At 45.8% G+C, this 21,707-nt stretch overlaps 1 long non-coding RNA gene across 1 annotated transcript in view; it reads left to right on the top strand.

Annotated features, from left to right (window-relative positions):
- The window catches only part of LOC134350704 (uncharacterized), a 46,165-nt gene extending 24,912 nt beyond the window's left edge, over window positions 1-21,253 (top strand). The window contains exon 3 of the long non-coding RNA XR_010018970.1: window positions 21,164-21,253. This is a non-coding gene — a long non-coding RNA (uncharacterized LOC134350704). The remainder of the gene's footprint in view (window positions 1-21,163) is intronic.
- Window positions 21,254-21,707: the final 454 nt, after the last annotated feature.

Genomic DNA, 21,707 nt, shown 5'->3' with positions numbered 1-21,707 from the left:
CCCCGATCCGGAACATGACAAAATCAGGTGGGCTAACGGAAGACATGGGGTTGCCCTAGCAGACAAAGTGAAGGAGAACCCTGAGGAATTCATTAGATATTTTAAGAGCAAATTGATTGCAAGGTACAAAATTCTTCCCCTGGAAGATCAGAATGGTAATCTATGCATGGAGCCAAAAGAGATGCAGAAGATCTCAAATGGAATTTTTGCATTTATATTTAGTCAGGAGCTGGACACAGAGTCTATAGAATTGAGGCAAAGCACCTATACAGATTACAGAGGAGGAGATATTTACTGTCTTGAGGCAAATTATGGTGGTAAATCCTCAGGACCTGATAAGGTATTCCCTTGGACCCTGTGGAAGGCAAGTACAGAAATTGCAAGTACAGAAGAGATACCTATGTCATTCTTAGCGGCGGGTGAAGTACTGAAGGATTGGAGGATAGCCAGTGTTGCTCCACTGTTTAAGAAAGCCTCTAAAAATAAATCAGGAAATTATAGGCCAATGAGCCTGACATCAGTAGTGGGAAAGTTATTGATAGGTATTGTAAGGGGCTGGATATATGAGTATTTGGATAGACATGGACTGATTAGGGATAGTCAGCTTGGCTTTCTGTGTGGTATGTCATGTCTAACCAATCTAATTGAGTTTTTTTTCAGGAAGTTGATGAAGGCAAAGCAGTAGCTGTTGTCTACATGGACTTTAGCAAGGCATTTGACAAGGTCCCATATGGGAGGCCGGTCAAGAAGGTTCAGTCGCTTGGTATTCAAGGCCAGGTACTAAATTGGATTAGACTTTGGCTTTGTGGTAGAAGCAAGAGAGTGGTAGCTGATGGTTGCCTCTCTGACTAAAGCCTGTGACTAGAGGTGTGCCGCAGGGATTAGTGCTGGGTCTGTTTTTGTTTGTCATCTACGTCAATGATCTGGATGATGATATGGTTAACTGGATCACCAAATTTGCAGATGACACCAAGATTGGGGATGTAGTGGACAGGAAAGAAGACTATCAGAGCTGGCAGTGGTGAACCAGATGGAAAAATGGCAGATGAAATTTAGTGCAGACACGTATAAGGTGTTGTACTTCAGTAAAACCAACCAGGGTAAGTTTTACATAGTGAATAGTAGGCCACTTAGGAGTGTGGTAGCACAAAGGGATCTGGAAATACAGGTCCATAATTTATTGAAAGTGGTGCCACGGGTAAAGTCATACAGAAAGCCTTTGGAACATTGACCTTCATAAATCAATGTATTGAGTACAGGAGATGGCATGTTATGTTGAAATTGTATAAGACACTGTTGAGGTCTAATTTGGAGTATTGTGTGCAGTTTTGGTTGCCTACCTACAGGAAAGATGTAAATAAGATTGAAAGAATTCAGAGAAAATTTACAAGCATGTTGCCGGGACTGGAGGATCTGAGTTATAAAGAAAGATTGAATAGGTTAGGACTTTATTCTTTGGAACATAGAAGATTGAGGGTGGATTTGATAGAGGCATACAAAATTATGAGGGGAATAGATAGGGTAGATGCAAGCTGGCTCTTTCCACTGATGTTGGGTGGGACTACAACTAGAAATCATGGGTGTAGTGTGAAAAGTTTAAGGGGAACATGAGAGGAAACTTCTTCACTCAGAGGGTCATCAGAGTGTGGAAAGAGAGTTCAAGTGGTGCTTGCGAGCTGAATTTCGATGTTTAAGAGATGTTTGGATAGGCACATGGATGGGAAGGGTATGGAGGGCTATAGTCCGGATGCAGGTCAGTGGGAATAGGCAGTTTGAATGGTTCAACACACTTTAGTTGGGCCAAAGGGCCTGTTACTGTACTGTACTTTTCAATAGGCCAATAGGTTTCAACAGGTACATTTAATGTCAGAGAAATGTGCACAACATATATCCTGAAATTCTTTTTCTTCACAAACATCTACGAAAACAGAGGAGTGCCCCAAAGAATGAATATTAGAACCTCAAAGCCCCCCCCCACCTCCCCCATCCCACGCATAAGCAGCAGCAAAGCAAAGACCCTGTGACTCAGTGAGTTTATAACACAAGAAGATAGGAACAGGAGCAGGAGGCCTGCTCTGCTATTCACTATAATAATAGCTGATCTTAGTTGGAATATTGTGGGCCACTGTGGTTGCCCAGCTATAGGAAGGATACAGGAAGCAGGAAGGGTGCAGAAAAGGGTCACGTGTAAGTTACTCGGACTGGGGGCTTGAATGATAAGGAGAGGCTAGATAAGTTGGGACATGTTTTCCCCTGGAGCGTAAGAGGCTGTGAGTTTGAGGGGTGGCTTTATATTGAGTTGAGTGAACTTGTCCTTTTCTCCTTGGAGCGACGGAGGATGGGAGGTGACCTGATAGAGTTGTATAGGGTGATGAGAGGCATTTTCCCAGGGCTGAAATGGCTAATTCAAGAGGGAACAGTTTGTGGGGGGCAGGGGGGAATCTAAAATCAGAGGGAAATCATTTAAAGTGAGAGCGGAAGATTTAAAGAGACATGATGGGTAGCTTTTTCACATCAAGGCTGATGGATGGAATGAATGACCTGCCAGAGGGAGCTGTAGAGGTGGGTACAACTACAGTGTTTATCATGGATAGGAAAGCTTTATAGATGGATATGGGCCAAACACGGGCAAATGGGACTCGCCTATTCTTGCGCCAAGGGGCCTGTTTCTGTGCTGCATAACTCTGGCTCAGTTACCCCAGGCCTCAACCAGGTCCCCATCATTCTCAATCTTTCAAAAATGTATCCATCACTGTCTTAAGTTCTCTGATTAACCAGCTTCTATCTTTCTCTGGGGCAAAGGATTCAAGATTCACCATCCTCTGAGAAGAATACTCTACATGCCCTGGGTTTAAAAGATCAGCCCCTAACCTTGAAACTGTGCCTCGCTCATTTGACCAGCCAAGCATTCCAACCTGTTTGTTTATATTTTAGGTTTCCGGCATCTGCAGTTCTGTTTACGCTTTTCCCATCTGAATTAACGTAGCATCGGTATCCTACAAAAAAAAAGCTGACTTCATCTTCTGAAGATCAACATACATTGAACCAAATAATCATAACCTTAATGAAGGATCAGGCTTTAGAGAAAAAATTTAAGCTGGGTTGAAGGGGTGAGGAATGTTATGGGAGGGAATGTCAGAGCTTAGGACCAGGATAGTAGAAGAACAAAAATATTCTGGTAGTGGACTGCAGGAACTTGAAGCCCAGTGGGATTGAAACAAGTACAGAGATATAGAGGGGCAAGAAGAGTTAGGATTGGAAAAGGACCGTTAGTTCAAATCCAATTGCCGCTGCATCAGCAGTCAAAGAAAGGGACGAGTGAGTAGATGGAAGTTCGAAGTGGGACACAAGCAGCAGGATTACTCCACTCTGCTTCCCAATGCAGGCTGTGAATCAGCACTGCAAGTTTATCAAGCCGCAGGCAAAGCTCTCGTGGAACTGTGGTTCAAGCAGAGGAATGGCTTTGTGTCCTGACGTTGGACTTGACCTGTCCACAGATGGTGATCAGTGAGACACAGTTAGTTGCTGTGTTCATTGGTTATTGTAAATTTGCCTCTGTCGGCAAATGGCAGAAATATCAGGAGCGATTCCTTGTGGCTTGCGTAGTTCAGTCTTTGATGATTGACGTGGATGCAGAAGGCTGACGGACCTTTTTCTGAAGCAAGAGAAAGTCTGCAGATGCTGAAGATCGAAGCAAAACACCCAAAACGCTGGAGGAACTCAGCAGGCCAGGCAGCATCTATGGAAAAGAGTACAGTCGACATTTTGGGCCGAGACCCTTCGGCAGGACCTTTCTCTCTATGGTTCAATCACTAATTGGCTCCCTGCACAGAAGTCAGTGTGACATAGTTGGTTCTGCAGATAGTTGTTATTGTGGTGCAGTTGGTTGGTAAATCTGCCACCAGTGAAGAAGGGTGGCAGGAAAATTGGGGAGGGGAGTTGTTTGGAATTTGGGTAAATGTATGTTTAATGGCTGGAGCAGAAATGATAGGCTGAAAGATTTGTTTAAACACTGTCTGACTCTGACTCTTCTTGGCTCCGTGCAAGTTATACAGTTCTATGGACAGTGCTTCATTGCCACCTCGATTTGCAAACTGAGGAAGTTGAAAAATGAAATGTGTTTTCACTGCATTAGCTGTGAAAAGAAAAGCTCTTCACCTTCTACATCCTACCCCACCTCCCCACTTTTTCATCCACCCTCCATAACCCTTGGCTCAGGGCTAGGTTCAGAACTCAGTTGAAAACAACTTTTCCAGCTTTTGAAGGAAGAAAGAGGAGTACATTATGAACTCGCCACCCCTTTCTGGCAGCCCCGTCAGATCCTGGCGAGGATAAGCAACCAGCCCAGCCCCGATGTGACAAGAAGCATCTGAAACGACAACCCGATGGCCCAGCCGCAAGCCCGCGAAGCTCTGAGGGTTCACTGGGGAAGGCAAAGGCCCAGTGCCTGCGAATCCACAAGACCACTAGGGGCCAAAGAAGACGGCCTGCCCTGGGTTTGGAGGGCTGTGTATGTGCGTGGGTGGGAGGGTATGCTTTGCGGTTGTTGCTTTGTCACTTGGTGTGTTCCTGTTTTGTTGTGCTCAGTGTTGTTCTGCCAAGCATGGTGGTGCCAGAAAGTGGGGCATCTCTTGCAGGCAGCCCCCCAAGACTTTCTTGGCTGTGTTGGTTGTTAATGCAAACAACCCACTTCCCTGTGTGTCTCGATGTACATGTGATAAATAAATCTAAATCTGAAATTCTGTCTGGGACTTAAAAATGGGAGCCAGCAATGCAGCTTCCAAATAGCATGGAGTCCATGAGAATCACCCCATACAGGGCTACTAGTCAGTTTTCAAAGGAGTCTCGAAGGTCACTCCGCAGCACTGCCAACAGCCCATGAGCAAGATAAATGGTGAGGCCACACCTGGAGTATTGTGTGCATTTTTGGTCAGTCCATTACGGGAAGTACGTGGGTGCAACAATAAGGAGAGATTGGACAAACGTGTTCTTTTCTCTGGAACCGCGGGGGCTGAGGGGAGACCCTACAGAAGTATACAGGACTGTGAAAGTAATAGATACAGTACACAGTCAGAATCGTGTTCCCAGCGTAGAAATACAAGGGCGAGAGTCGGAATGTTTAAAGGAGGTGTGAAGGGCAAGGTTTTTTTTAATACAGAGAGAAATACTTGCCTGGGTATGGTATGGTAGTGGGTTTAAGAGGCTCATAGACGTATGAATATGTTACTAGTCAGGAAAAATGTCACGGCACTGCTCAGTCAGGACAGACTGGAGAATTCGTCTAGTGAAGCTTTATGAATGGAACTGAGAAAGAAGAAAGGTATGACCACATTGATGGGGCTATATTACAGTCCACTGGATTTAGCGAGATTGCAGACTGTTGCAAGAAACATAAGGTTGTTATCGCAGGTCTTTTTAATTTTCCACATATTGACTGGGAATCCCATACTGTAAAAGGACTAGATGGGATAGAGTCGATCAAATGTGTTCAGAAAAGTTTCCTTAATCAGTAGGTAGAAGTCCCAATGAGAGAGCGTACAATACTTGATCATGATAAGAGAATGAGACAGGTGACAGAAGTTTGTGTAGGGAAACACTTCCCATCCAGTGATCATGTACAGACAAAAGAGAACTAATTTAATTTGTCATCATGTTTGTCAGAGCAGACACTGTGGGGTGACAGGCTTGTTCATGTGCTATATTGTTTTAGGTTCATTAAAAGCATAGTCTGTGGGAAGAAATCAGGCTAGATATTTATACCATGTATTTCCATAAAACGGACAGTCTCCGAGTCCTTAACGTGGCAAAGACATTTATGGATTGGGAAGATTGTTGGAAAGAGATCCGAATGAATAGGCATGCCAACAATAATGAAATTCCAGTCTAATCAAGAACTTTTTAAAAGTTCTCTCTGGACTTAACAGTAGTTCATGTCATGGAGATAAACAAGTAAAGAGACGGGTCCTTTTGTCTATCGAATCTACACCAATCATCAAGCTCCCATTTATATTAATCCTGCGCTAATTATATTTTAACCTGGTTCGGATGATGATTAGGTTATTGGGGGCTGATCACACTGTTACAAAAGCAAATAGTGGACACTGATGGCAAACGGCTTTAAAATCAAAACAGAGCAAATCAAAACAAGATAAAATCCTCTGTCATCTGCAGAATGTTCCAGACTGATACTTGCGTCACAACTGTCAAAATCAGACCAAAACAATTATAGAACATTATTCATTTCTGTGATTTAAGAAGGTTTCTACAGTCTATACCTCCAAGCCAATACCCACCCCACATCCCCCCTCCCCAATTATCAGACCAAACCATGTTCATTTCAGTCTGACGCTCTGTAGTCCAGGTTGCAACTGAAGACTTCAGTGGGGCTCATGAGGCTTGAAGAAATTGCTTGCCTGAGTAAGAACCAGGAGATTTGTTGCTCCCAGCAGCATAGCTGGAAACAAACAGGGAGTTGGCTAGCTCAACCAAAGGCTGGCAGTTCCCCTGACCCAGTCACCTGCGGCCTGCACATCTTAGAACATGGACCACAGGAGAGTATAGCACAGGAACAGCCCCTTCAGCCTGTGATATCTACACTAATCATGATGCCATTTTAAACTATTCCCATCTCCCTGCATATGGTCCATGTCCCTCTATTTCCACCAACCTCCCCCCGCCATCCCCCTGTTCATGTGTCTGCCCAAATGTTGCTAATGTGTCTGCTTCCACTATTTGTCTGGCTGAATGTTCTGGGCACGTTACCTTGCAACTCCCAGTCTCACCTTAAAGTTTAACCCTCTTGTATTTGTCCCAAGGAAAATAAAAACTCTGTCTACCCTATCTATGCCTCTCATGCACATTTTCCAAATGTTTACATTACTATTGAATTTGGTGGTGAAGCATCCAAACAAACCACTGTGCAAAAATAATTTCCTAAATACCCCCTTTGTTTCTTGCCCAGTAATAACCATATGGATGAGGAAACGGGAGGAAACCCAGCAGCACCTTGGGCTTGTTCCTCCTTTGAATTAGATTGGGGGTGACCTATATCAACTCCACTCTCCAGACTTAACCCCTGAACCCAGCTTCCACCGGACTTAACCCCCGAACCCAGCTTCCACCTGACTTAACCTCCGAACCCTGCCTGTCACCATTTCAGCAACCTTCATTTGCTGGAGATTCCAGGTTGATCCTAGTCTGGAAGTGGCTGAACGAGACCTGGAATCTCCAGCAATTAGTCATAGTCATACTTTATTGATCCCGAGGGAAATTGGTTTTCGTTACAGTTGCACCATAAATAATTAAATAGTAATATGTAAATTATGCCAGGAAATAAGTCCAGGACCGGCCTATTGGCTCAGGGTGTCTGACCCTCCAAAGGAGGAGTTGTAAAGTTTGATGGCCACAGGCGGAATGACAACCTATGATGCTTAGTGTTGCATCTCGATGGAATGAGTCTCTGGCTGAATGTACTCCTGTGCCCAACCAGTACATTATGTAGTGGATGGGAGACATTGTCCAAGGTATTAATGTGGATAGAGAATTGGTTAGCAGACAGGAAGCAAAGAGTGGGAATAAACGGGACCTTTTCAGAATGGCAGGCGGTGACTAGTGGGGTACCGCAAGGCTCAGTGCTGGGACCACAGTTGTTTACAATATATATTAATGACTTGGATGAGGGAATTAAATGCAGCATCTCCAAGTTTGCGGATGACACAAACCTGGGCGGCAGTGTTAGCTGTGAGGAGGATGATAAGAGGATGCAGGGTGACTTGGATAGGTTGGGTGAGTGGGCAAATTCATGGCAGATGCAATTTAATGTGGATAAATGTGAAGTTATCCACTTTGGTGGCAAAAATAGGAAAACAGATTATTATCTGAATGGTGGCCGATTAGGAAAAGGGGAGGTGCAACGAGACCTGGGTGTCATTATACACCAGTCATTGAAAGTGGGCATGCAGGTACAGCAGGCGGTGAAAAAGGCGAATGGTATTCTGGCATTTATAGCGAGAGGATTCGAGTACAGGAGCAGGGAGGTACTACTGCAGTTGTACAAGGCCTTGGTGAGACCACACCTGGAGTATCGTGTGCAGTTTTGGTCCCCTAATCTGAGGAAAGAAATCCTTGCCATAGAAGGAGTACAAAGAAAGTTCACCAGATTGATTCCTGGGATGGCAGGACTTTCATGTGAAGAAAGACTGGATGAACTGGGCTTGTACTCGTTGGAATTTAGAAGACTGAGGGGGGATCTGATTGAAACATATAAAATCCTAAAGGGATTGTACAGGCTAGATGCAGGAAGATTGTTCCCGATGTTGGGGAAGTCCAGAACAAGGGGTCACAGTTTGAGGATAAAGGGGAAGCCTTTTAGGACTGAGATTAGGAAAAACTTCTTCACACAGAGACTGGTGAATCTGTGGAATTCTCTGCCACAGGAAACAGTTGAAGCCGGTTCATTGGCTATATTTAAGAGGGAGTTAGATATGGCCCTTGTGGTTACGGGGATCAGGGGGTATGGAGGGAAGGCTGGGGCAGGGTTCTGAGTTGGATGATCAGCCATGATCATAATAAATGGCGGTGCAGGCTCAAAGGGCCGAATGGCCTACTCCTGCACCTATTTTCTATGTTTCTATGGCATGCAACTTGGACAGCATCCTCTTTTCAGACACCACCATCAGAGAGTCCAGTTCCATCCTCACAACATCACTGGCCTTACGAATGAGTTTGATGATTCTGTTGGTGTCTGCTACCCTCAGCCTGCTGCCCCAGCACACAACAGCAAACATGATAGCACTGGCCACCACAGACTCATAGAACATACTCAGCATCGTCCGACAGATGTTATTGGACCTCAGTCTCCTCAGGAAGTAGAGATGGCTCTGACCCTTCTTGTAGACAGCCTCAGTGTTCTTTGACCAGTCCAGTTTATTGTCAATTTGTATCCCCAGGTATTTGTAATCCTCCACCATGTCCACACTGACCCCCTGGATGGAAACGGGGTTCACCGGTACCTTAGCTCTCCTCAGGTCTACCACCAGTTCCTTAGTCTTTTTCACATTAAGCTGCAGATAATTCTGCTCACACCATGTGACAAAGTTTCCTACTGTAGCCCTGTACTCAGCCTCATCTCCCTTGCTGATGCATCCAACTATGGCAGAGTCATCCGAAAACTTCTGAAGATGACAAGACTCTGTGCAGTAGTTGAAGTCCGAGGTGTAAATGGTGAAGAGAAAGGGAGACAAGACAGTCCCCTGTGGAGCCCCAGTGCTGCTGTTCACTCTGTCGGACACATAGTGCTGCAAGCACACGTACTGTGGTCTGCCAGTCAGGTAATCAAGAATCCATGATACCAGGAAAGCATCCACCTGCATCGCTGTCAGCTTCTCCCCCAGCAGAGCAGGGCGGATGGTGTTGAATGCACTGGAGAAGTCAAAAAACATGACCCTCACAGTGCTCGCTGGCTTGTCCAGGTGGGCGTAGACACGGTTCAGCAGGTAGGAATTGAAGGTTCATCCCCAGAAGATTACTACTACTACGTCGACTCAGTCCTAGGGGGCTGGCGTTGGGCACGATGACGGACTCTCCACTTCTCCCTCTCCCTCATCAGTGTGTTCAGTACACCTACATTAGCCGCACCGCTGTCTTCTAGGAGCGTGTTGACCATAGTCTTAGGAGGGTGCCCAGGGTTCATCCTCCCGTGCTTGGGCTCCCATATGATCATTAGGCTTGCAGGTAGCTTGGGGGGCATAGACAGTGCCCCGCTAGTTGCAGTCTTCTCACCTCGATAAAACCTGGGTGAAAAATAATTGAAGTATTATTGTTTCAATCCTCAGTTAGTATCTTTGTTTATTGATTATAAAAATAATAGCAACAGAAACCAAACTCTTTTGATCATATCAATAATTTCCTTATTGAGTAGCAGAATCTGTCCATTTTCCATTTTACACGTTCCAAAGGTTAGTTGAGTGATTGTCGGCAGGAACTAGGGGAGTGGGGATAGTCGGTGGGAAGAGGAAAAGGATAAAGGCAATAGAAATGTGTCCAACTAGAATTGTTAACTAGAGTTCACCCAGCCGCAACTATCAGCCTCTAAATTATCACCCTACTACTGCCAAGGACGAGCCTGTGAAAATACTGACGGACAGCTGTAAATGGAGCTGGACATTTAAATGGACAGAGTCACTGGGACACAGGGATCAGAGTAACTGGGGGTGACGGGGTCACTGGGACACAGGGAGCAGAGTAACTGGGGGTGACGGGGTCACTGGGACACAGGGAGCAGAGTAAACATGGGGTAACAGAGTCACTGGGACACAGGGAGCAGAGTAACTGGGGGTGACGGGTTCACTGGGACACAGGGAGCAAAGTAAACATGGGGTAACAGAGTCACTGGGACACAGGGAGCAGAGTAACTGGGGGTGACGGGGTCACTGGGACACAGGGAGCAAAGTAAACATGGGGTAACAGAGTCACTGGGACACAGGGAGCAGAGTAACTGGGAGTGACGGGGTCACTGGGACACAGGGAGCACAGTAAACATGGGGTAACAGAGTCACTGGGACACAGGGAGACAGAGTCACTGGGACACAGGGAGCAGAGTAACCGGGGTGACAGAGTCACTGGGACACAGGGAGCAGAGTAACCGGGGTGACGGGGTCACTGGGACACGGGGAGCAGAGTAACCAGGGTGACGGGGTCACTGGGACACAGGGAGACAGAGTCACTGGGGGTGACGGGGTCACTGGGACACAGGGAGCAGAGTAAACATGGGGTAACAGAGTCACTGGGACACAGGGAGACAGAGTCACTGGGACACAGGGAGCAGAGTAACTGGGGGTGACAGGGTCACTGGGACACAGGGAGCAGAGTAAACATGGGGTAACAGAGTCACTGGGACACAGGGAGACAGAGTCACTGGGACACAGGGAGCAGAGTAACTGTGAGTGACAGGGTCACTGGGACACAGGGAGCAGAGTAACTGGGAATGACGGGGTCACTGGGACACAGGGAGCACAGTAAACATGGGGTAACAGAGTCACTGGGACACAGGGAGCAGAGTAACCGGGGTGACAGAGTCACTGGGACACAGGGAGCAGAGTAACCGGGGTGACGGGGTCACTGGGACACGGGGAGCAGAGTAACCAGGGTGACGGGGTCACTGGGACACAGGGAGACAGAGTCACTGGGGGTGACGGGGTCACTGGGACACAGGGAGCAGAGTAAACATGGGGTAACAGAGTCACTGGGACACAGGGAGACAGAGTCACTGGGACACAGGGAGCAGAGTAACTGGGGGTGACAGGGTCACTGGGACACAGGGAGCAGAGTAAACATGGGGTAACAGAGTCACTGGGACACAGGGAGACAGAGTCACTGGGACACAGGGAGCAGAGTAACTGGGGGTGACAGGGTCACTGGGACACAGGGAGCAGAGTAACCGGGGTGACGGGGTCACTGGGACACGGGGAGCAGAGTAACTGGGGGTGACGGGGTCACTGGGACACAGGGAGCAGAGTAACCGGGGTGACGGGGTCACTGGGACACAGGGAGCAGAGTAAACATGGGGTAACAGAGTCACTGGGACACAGGGAGCAGAGTAACTGGGGGTGACAGGGTCACTGGGACACAGGGAGCAGAGTAACCAGGGTGACAGGGTCACTGGGACACGGGGAGCAGAGTAAACATGGGGTAACAGGTCATTCCTCCAAGGGGACCACAACCTTGTCGTGGTTTGGAGGTTTGCGTGCCTCAATGATCCAGAGAGTTGTGCTGGCTGGAGTTTGGGCCTTATGCTTTGGCTGTCTTGGTTGGGTCATCCATGGCAAACAGGTCAAAGGGTAGAGGCCGGACTAAGAGTGGTCCACAGGTAATTCAGGTTCGGGGCTTCAGCTCAAGGTTAACAACTCTGACCGGTAAAACAAGATTGTTAGGGAAACAGCAATGAAGAATTCTTCTACATCCGAATGTAATGATGTAGAAGAATTCTTCATTGCTGTTTCAGTAACAATCTCATTTTACCCGTCTGAGTCTCTACCTGGGAGCGGCATGAGTGAAATCCAAGAGGAAGCTACTGACATGGTGAAGGAAGCCTTGAACAACAGCAGAGATGGAAGACCTTCATTGCAGCCCTAAACATCTGCTATGTAACAAGCAGTAAGTAAGTAACGGGGTCACAGGGACACAGGAGTGACGTAAACAGGGGGTCACAGGGTCTCATGGGCCAGGCCAGGCCGGGGACAAGAGATCCCAGGTCTCCCTCCAGCAGCACCAGCGCCTCTCAGTTGCCAAGGAGAGAATTGTAACAATCTGCTGCCGGCCGACGTGCCTGCACGCCTCGACCCACTGGCGCCGTGCGCAGCACGTACCTGATTCCTCCCCGAGACTGGAGGAGGGGAACTCTGCACATCACATTCTCCAGTGGATTTGGGGGTGGCAAGCGCAGAATGACCCACTTTCCCTCCAGATCCAGCACGTCCAGGATCAGAACCATCTACAGCCCAAGTTATCCAGGGATTCACCATGCTTGTGGAGCCTGGTCCACCAATCTATGGCAAGGAGATCTCTGCTCTCTTTATCTACTCTTGTTCCGTACACCTCCATCCCGATGGTGAAAATCTGGCAGGTTGATTGCTGGGGTGATGGTGGAGATCGTGTTACTGGAGTGGCAATGGCTGCAGGAGCTGAAACTGATTGTCCAGTTTCCTTATTTCCGTTACCCTTGGAATTATTAAGTGCTTTCTAAATTGCCCTCCAGAATAGCCAGCTGCGTGGTCAACTACAGGTCAGCCTCCATCTTTGGTTCACAATGACTTGCTTCATGTAAGCAGTATTCAAGTAATGAAGCTGAGCAAGCTGCTTATTTCTGACAAAGGAGAAACTACTCTACGACTAACTTAGGTAAATCACCCCCTTTACGCATCTGAGTTTGTCTATCCGTGGTTTCGTGATCTTGCCATCGTGGCGGCCGGGTTCATGAACCACTAGTTAAATATAGAGACAGCAATTTAATTTGGAGATACAGCATGAAACAGGTCCTTCCGGCCCAACGAGTCCATCCCGCCCAGTTACACCCATGTGACCAATTCACCTACCAACCCGTTCATCTGGGACTGTGGGAGGAAACCAGAGAGCCCAGAAGAAACCCACATGGTCACAGAGGGAACGTACAAACTCCTCTGTGACTTCTATTGGAAGAGGTTCGGTGTGGGTGAATAAGGGGTTAGGGTAATTCTACAGTGTTTGGGTGAGCTTTTGTGCCCTTTAGGTCTCAGTATCGAATAAAGCTTATACTCCCAACTTAGATCCGCTGGACTGATTTCTGGGAATAAGGTTGAAAACAAGTTTGTGTAGGGTTAGTGTAAAACTAGAGACTGGAAGAACAGAAGACTATTTCATTGAAGCATATAAAGCTCTAAATGGGAGTCGTGGAGACATAGACAAGTACAGCACAGAAGCAGGCCCTTCAGCCCATCTAGTCCATGCCAAACCATTTAAACTGTCTACTCCCATCAACCTGCACTGGGACCGTAACCCTCCATATCCCTACTATCCATGTACCTATCCAAACTTCTCTTCAATGTTGAAATCAAGTTCACATGCACCACTCGTGCTGGCAGCTCATTCCACACTCTCATGATCCTCTGAGTGAAGAAACTTCCCCTCATGTTCCCCTTAAACTTCTCACCTTTCACCCTTAACCTGTGACCTCTGGTTGTAGTCCCACCCAACCTCAGTGGGAAAAGCCTGCTTGCATCTACCCTCTCTATACCCCTCATAAGACTGAGAAGACAGTAGGAGGCTTTCTTTTTCCCTTAAAACTGAGAAGAAAGAACTAGGGGACAAACGAAAGAGGTGTTGGCCAGTTAGAGCTGTGATAAGCAGAATTTATTCATAGTCTGATGGTGCAATTCTTTGGATTTTTCTGCTGCAGTGAGTTATGAATACTTTGCCATGGCATACATTTAAATCTGAGATCATTGAGTTAATACACACAAGGGTAGAGATCAGTCAGAATATGGATTTAACACAGAGGAGCAGCTGTGATTCTATTGAAGGCTGGTGCAGGCCAGAGTGCCTGTCAGGTCTCCTCCTGTTTCTGGTTCTTAAATACATGGGATCTATGAAGATGCTCGATCGGAAAGGCACGGTAGCGTAGCGGTTAACACAGCACCTTGCAGTGCAGGTGACACAGGTGCCTGCTGTAAGGGAATTCCCACCAGATGCTCCAGTTTCCTCCCACAGTCCAAAGACGTCAACGTACCAGTAGGTAGGTTAATTGGTCATTATAAATCGTCCCGTGATTAGGCTAGGATTAAATCGGGGGATTGCTGGGTGACGTGGCTCAAAGAGCTGGAAAGGCCTATTCTACACTGTATCTGAATAAATAAATGAATGTCGACTGTTCACTTCCGTCTCCAGCTGCTGCCTGACCTGCCGTTATTTGTTCCATTTATTTCTGGATCATTTCAAGAACTTTTGAAAGCTTTATTATACCATGCCTAATTGATCCCTCTGTCAATGTTTATGACTGTGCTTTCTCAAGCTAACAATTCATGACAACTGTCCTCCAATTTACTTCTCTCTTTGCACAAGTGTTACTCTACTTCAATATTTATTGCATCGGGCACCTTGTCCAATGATATGCCAATATAGTTATTAAACCATAACTCTCCATTATGCCCAACATTAGGCTCTACTCTGAAGGCGGCGTTCACATCACGTCACGAGCACAGAGACAGGGATTTGATTGGTCTGATCTCATCAGGAGTCCTCTCTGCGGTGGTGTGAAGCTGCGGTACTAGATGGTGATGTAGCAGCATATAGGAGAGAGATTGAAAATCTGGCCGAGTGATGCCATAACAACCACCTCTCGCTCAATGTCAGCAAGACCAAGGGGCTGATTATTGACTTCAGGAGGAGGAAACGGGAGCCAATCCTCATCCAAAGATCAGAGGTGGAGAAGGTCAGCAACTTTGAATTCTTACAAAAAGTAGCAGATACGGTCCAGTCCATCACAGGTAAACCCTCCCCACCATTAAGTACACCTACATGAAGCACTGTCTCAGGAAAGCAACATCCATCATCAGCAACCCACAACAACCCAAGTCATGCTCTCTTCTCACTGTTGCCATCAGGAAGAAGGGCCAGGAGCCAAAGGACTCAGACCACCAGGTTCAGGAACAGTTACTACCCCTTAACCAGGCTCTTGAACCGGGGGGGGGGGGTAACGTCACTCATCTACACTTGCCCCATCACTGAACTCTTCCCACAACCTGTGGACTCACTTTCAATGACTCATGTTCTTGATATTTATTGCTAATTTATTATTATTATTTCTTTCATTCCTTTTTTTCGTATTTGCACAGTTTATTGTCTTTTGCATGCTGCTTGTCCACCCTGATGGTGTGGTCTTTCACTGATTCTATTATGGTTACACTATAGGATTTCTTGAGTAAGCCTGCAAGAAAATGAATCTCAGGATTGTATATGGTGATATATATGTACCTTGATAATCAATTTACTTTGAACTAGACCAGGGGTACCCAACCTTTTTTGCAGCGCAGACCGGTTTAATATTGACAATATTCTTGTGGACTGGCCGATCCGGGGGGGTGGGGGGGGGGTGTTGCCAATGGACAAGAGTAGCAGTCAAATACGTTGTGTTTACCCCGAGAAAGACTACAATGACCATGAAGCCTTGCACGGGCACCACTGCACATGCCTGTACGTGCTGATTTTTTTCCTACAAATCGTTTTTGGTGATTCTGTTCAGGAGGCGGGTGGTAATCACGACCAGAATATAGGTGATAAGTGGCTAATACACTCAATCTCATTTCTAAAAGGGTTTATCTAATGAATTTAATATTAAACACACAGCGCATATTTTCCTCGCATGAATATAGTGATAAGTCAATTATCAGGGAAGGACAGGGGAGCTTGAAGTAAGTGTTGAACGAACTTCCAGTAGGAGTGGTAGAGGCAGGTTCGATATTATCATTTAAAGAAAAATTGGATAGGTATATGTACAGGAAAGGAATGGAGGGTTATGGGCTGAGTGCAGGCTGGTGGGACTAGGTGAGAGTAGCGTTCGGCACGGACTAGAAGGGCAGAGGTGGCCTGTTTCTGTGCTGTAATTGCTATATGGTTATATAAGTCACTTATAAGTCAATAGCATCATAACATTTTAAGTAACGTTTGGATATTAAACACACAGCACATATTTTCCCTGTATGAACATATAAAATCATTGCAACACACCAATATCGCTGAATCAGTGGGAGCCCGGGGCTGAATACTTGTTCCCTGCAACAACACGGTCGTATCGAGGGGTGATGGGAGACAGTGATACTCGAAGGGGGTTCCTTATGTCCAGTCTATTCCGCAATTTAGTTTTCGTTGCATTCATTGCAGAGATATGTTGGAAAGGGAAGCAACGTTTTCAGTGCTTTCGTGACTATCTCAGGATATTTAGCCTTGACTTTGATCTAGAATGCTGGCAGAGATGTTATGTCAAACATGCTTTTCATCCCGCCGTCATTTGCAAGCTCGAGGAGTTGATCTCCTTCCCGCGCTGACATGGATGACGCGCGGGTAATGACCTCACGTGCGTTCAAGCTCAACAGGGCGTGACAGGGAATGAGGAAAGATGCAGCTGACTCATATCGCCAAATCATATTGTTTCCTCGCGGCCCGGTAACACATGCTTTGCGGCCCGGTACCGGTCCACGGCCCGGTGGTTGGGGACTGCTGAACTAGAGGAAGTAAGCAGCAGAAATCTTGCTGATAGGAAGTATCTGGAGTGTAATGTTGATCAAGGATACAATGTGTCGAGTGCTGTCTTGAAGGGAAAATGGTTAGTCTCTTACAAATATTTTGTGTGGGATTTTGCTGAACAATTAATGGTGTAAATGATATGCCAACTATAGATTAAAGGCACTTAAAGCCCAGTCTATGAAAATTGTTCTCCTCTTGTTCTTGTTCTGCCATAATTTTTTAAGAACAAAAGTTTTCTTTCTGCTCGAATGCACAGAAAGTTACAAAATTCCAGTTTTTGCACAGTAGACAAAAACTAAGCTCAGCGCAGAAATATTTCACATGTAACCTTTCAGTGGCATGCGTAATGCTTATTGCTGCTGACCAAACTTTAGAGCACTGATAATGCCTCTATATAACTGAAATATGTCATCCCTTCAATAGCCAACTGATGGAAATTTAAGTAATAAAAATGCCGGGAAAAACATTACTTTTCTGTCTCTTTCTTGTTTTTATCATTCTTTGCCTTTCTTTGTTTCTCTCAGCCCATTCCAGGCTCTTAATTTCCTATTCTAATTTACATACACTGCCCAACTTCACGTATCCTTCCAAATCTTGACGCTGTTAATTTTGTAATTCTTCAAAACTGGCTGGTAGTAAGGTACACAGCTGTTTCCCGGCTTCTCTCACTTAAAGTGGGCCATCTGCTTGTACTTTCAACAATCTTCCTCGCCCAAAAACAAAAACTCTAAATCTAAACCCTCAAGAGAATATTCAACTAACGGCAAACCCTCTAACTTTAACATCAGGGCATTTGAAAAACTTTCTCTCGTTTGGGCTATATGAAAAGTGTCCCTCAGTTGCCACATCAGAGCCCACAGACTGGAATGGAAGCAAGTCACCCATCTACCTGAGAAGATTATGTGGCAGCTGAACAAGCTAGCATTATCCTCCTCGAAGCAGGGAAGTTTAATAAGAGGTTATAACTTATTTAAGTTTTTGATAGAGAAAACTGTAAGAACACATCTGCTGGAAAGACGGTTAATGACCAGAGGAATTGAATTGAAAATGAAAACAAAAAAAAGCTGTAAATACACGGCAGATCTGTGGAAAGAGAATCAAATTTCCAGCATAATTTTTTTAAGTCACTTTGACAAAAAAATACAAGAGAGAAATAAGATTATTTTATTCAGTTGTCTTGTCTTGATCTGTAATGAGTTTTAAATAGAGTATATAAGATGGAAAGGAAATGTTATAGGGTTGGGGCATGTAGAATGAATTAGATGTCTCTTTCAGAGATCCAATTCTTTTCTCTAGTTCTATGTTCAAATGGCACTCCACATAAAACAGTTAGACTTTAGCCCAGCACAAATGGGACCCAAAATACAGAGCAGAGTACTGGAGTCCTGGCTCCAGTAACTTATTCCAACATTATGGTGGGAAACTCAGCATTCTGGAGCCCCCTGACAGATAGTTTCAAACCTCTACGTTCACATGATCAGCTCTCCGAGTGATGTGGAATCCCAGTATGACCATCCCCAACAAGATGCATGTATCTCATTGATCAAAGTTGTTTAATCGCACCAGTTTGTCTAAGGGAGTGTCCAGTATGACAAAAGCGAACAGTGTTCAGATACTGCCATCTCCAGGTGTGCTAGTGCAACTGCAATTCATGATCACAACCCCCCCAGGTAGTTGTGAGGATTTCCACTTCCCTAAAGATTGTTCTGTAACAACTTACAGTCAAGCTGAGACATAAACCCAAATTCAACAAGCCTTTTAATATTACTTCTTTTCACATATATATACCTCAGGAAACAATGACAGTTTGGAATGTTTTGAAGAACTTCATAGTCATGAATCACTGTGTGTGCTCACTGTTGTAATGTGGGAAATGCAGTTGCTAATTTTTGTACTAAAACATGGCCTCCAAAACAATGAGGTAACAGGTGCAGAATGATCCATCCTCTGGCGTGCTGTAGAACCTTTTCTGTTCATCCTAAATAGTGGACAGAAGCTGCTTGGAAAGAGAAACCTCTACCACACCCTGTGCCATGCTCAATAATTGGGCGATTCCATGAAGGAACTTATATTTTCAACTTTGTCACGCAGGGTTGCCACAACCAAGTCAATTATGGTATTTAAAGCATTTAAGGGTACTTCTTGAAATTAATTCCACATCCTTCCACGCATTAAATAAATTGTTGATCTACCTGTTTTGACGAAGGAAGGCTCCATGCCCAGACTGCACTTCAGGCTATCTGATCACTTGGCAATCCTTCTCCTACAGGCAGGGGCTAAAGAGCAAAGCTCAAGAAATTAGGACAACAAAGAGGTAGCCATGAAAGGCAGAGGAGTGGCTATGAGTCAGTGGACTGGGCCATGTTCAAGGAGTCATCTGTGATCTGAATGAATACACTTCAGTTGTCATGGACTTTATTAACAGTTGTGTTGGCGCGTGGCTAAGTGGTTAAGGCGTTTGTCTAGTGATTTGAAGGTCGCTAGTTCAAGCCTTGGCTGAGGCAGCGTGTGTGTCCTTGAGAAAGGCACCTAATCACACATTGCTCTGCGACAACACCGGTGCCAAGCTGTATGGGTCCTAATGCCCTTCCCTTGGACAACATTGGTTTTGTGGAGAGGGGAGACTTGCAGCACGGGCAACTGCTGGTCTTCCATAAAACCTTGCCCAGGCCTGCGCCCTGGAAACCTTCCAAGGCACAAATCCATGGTCTCACGAGACTGACAGATGCCTATATTAACAGTTGTGGACGAGTGTGTCCCCACAAAATCACTCAGTCTTCCCCAACCAAAACCTCTGGATGAAAGATACGATCCGCAATCTGCTGAGAGCCAAATCAGAGGCCTTTAAGTCTGGTGCCCAAGAAAGTTACAATAGGTTCAGGTACGATCTCCAGAAAGTTATCTCACGGGAAAAGTGTGTTCTAAACTTGAATCAACGAAGGATACTTGCTAGTTATGGCAGGGCTTGAATACTATCAACTCTGATAAAGTTAAATCAAGCAGCATAGGTGACAACAGGGTTTCACTTCAAGATGAGCTCAATGCCTTCCATGCTCACTTTGACCATCAAAACATGGAGGAACCATCACAAACTCCCACAGTCCCTGACGATCCTGTGATTTTAGTCTCTGAGGCTAACGTGCAAGCAGCCTTCCGGAAGATGAAACCACAAAAAGTATCTGGCCCAGACAGGGTACATGGCCAAGTACTAAAGACCTGTGCTAATCATCTGGCTGGAGTGTTCACTGAGATCTTTAGCCTCTCGCTTTGGCAATCTGAGGTACCCACCTGCTTCAAGCAGACTTAGCAGACTTCACATGTTGGTGTTTCAGAAGAATGTGGCATCCTGTCTCAATGACCATCATCCAGTAGCACTTGCATCTACAGTGATGAAGTGTTTTGAGATGTTGATGATGAAACAGCAACTCCTATCTGAGAAGCGACTTGGATCTGCTGCAACTTACTTACCAGAGCAACTGGTCCACAGTAGATGCCATTTCATTGGCTCTTCACTCAACCCTGGAACATCTGGACAGTGAAGATGCATACATCAGGATGCTCTTTGTTGACTACAGCTCAGCATCCACTGCCATCATCCCCTCAAAACTAATTAAAGCTTCAAGACCCTGGCCTCAATACCTCCCTGTGCAACTGGATCCTCGATTTCATCACTTGCAGACCCCAGTCAATTTGGATTGGCAACAACATCTCCTCCACAGTCTCCATCAGGGCTGTGTGCATGGCCCCCTGCTCTACTCGCTTTACACTTCTGACTGTGAGGCTAAGCACAGCTCCAATGCCACATTTAAGTTTGCTGATGACACCACTGTCATAGGCCGAATCAAAGTTAGTGATGAATCAGCAAATAGGAGGGAAATGGAAAATCTGGCTGAGTGGTGCCACAGCAACAACCTTACTCAATGTCAGTAAGAATTAAAACTGATTAACCCAGGTCACGCTCTCTTCTTGCTGCTGCCATCAGGAAGAAGGTACAGGAGCCTCAGGACTCACACCACCAGGTTCAGGAACAGTTATTATCCCTCAACCATCCGGCTCCTGAACCAAAGAGGATAACGTCACTCATCTTCACTTGCCCCATCATTGAAATGTTCCCACAACCTGTGGACTCATTTTCAAGGACTCTTCATCTCACGTTCTCGATATTTACTTATTAATATTATTCCATTCTTTTTGGATCTGCACAGATTGCCGTCTTTTGCCCGTTGGTTGAACACGAAAGTTGGGTGGTCTTTCACTGATTCTAATATGGTCATTATTCTATTTGTGATTTCTTGCAGGCATACTCAATAAGATGAATCTCGGGGTTGTAGATGGTGACATATATATATTTTAATAATAAATTTACTTTGAACTTTCTGAATCTATACAGACGCACGTGTGCAGCACTGAGGAGTGTGTACAAGACCCTGGATAACACGTTCAACCAAGGCCCCAACTGCCTGCTCAGATGAGTGAAACAAGTTCAGATTAAAGGGCACTTTATTTATTTATCTGTTGAGATACAGCACAGAATAGGCCCCTCTGGCCCTGCAAGCTGCACCACACAACAATCCCCAACTTAACTCTAGCCTAATCATGGGACAATATCCAATAACCCATTAACCTACCAACTGGGAAGTCTTTGGATTGTGGGAGGAAACCAGAGCACCCGGAGGAAACCCACGTGGCCACGGTGAAAATGTACAAACTCCTGCAGACAGCAGCTACTGTCCTGACTAATTTTTTATTCCTCAGTCAACGCCACCATAACAAGTCATTTCTCCTTAGGAGCTTGCAAAGGCATGCTGGCTGTGTATGTCCCACACTGTGCAAGGGAGCCCTGGAGAATACAGACATGCAAAATGCAACATGGTGGCCTCAGTTACAATCACAACTTTTAAGGGATGGGCTTGAATTGGCAGCACATAGGAAGA

This window comes from Mobula hypostoma, chromosome 8 (genome assembly GCF_963921235.1).
Source record: "Mobula hypostoma chromosome 8, sMobHyp1.1, whole genome shotgun sequence".
Lineage (NCBI taxonomy): Eukaryota > Metazoa > Chordata > Chondrichthyes > Myliobatiformes > Myliobatidae > Mobula > Mobula hypostoma.
This window is presented reverse-complemented; position numbering and strand designations above follow the sequence as displayed.